This window comes from Mercenaria mercenaria, chromosome 8 (assembly GCF_021730395.1).
Source record: "Mercenaria mercenaria strain notata chromosome 8, MADL_Memer_1, whole genome shotgun sequence".
Classification (NCBI taxonomy): domain Eukaryota; kingdom Metazoa; phylum Mollusca; class Bivalvia; order Venerida; family Veneridae; genus Mercenaria; species Mercenaria mercenaria.
This window is the reverse complement of record NC_069368.1, coordinates 51,003,509-51,003,738: the sequence shown is the minus strand read 5'-3', so window position 1 is coordinate 51,003,738 and position 230 is coordinate 51,003,509.

Genomic DNA, 230 nt, shown 5'->3' with positions numbered 1-230 from the left:
TCTGTCTTAGTTTTTTTTACACGTCTGCTTTAGGCATGTAGATGTTGTGACAATCCCTTCATATGTTTCTTAGGTTTCAGGGATACTGTATAATCATTTATATTTGAGGGGGACTAAATTTCATAGATTTTGTGATTGTTTAAATCCACAGAATTAATTCCTAATGAACAAATAAAATAACCCTATTACAAAGTGGAATTTCCGTTCATATCCCGACAGAAGTCATTTTG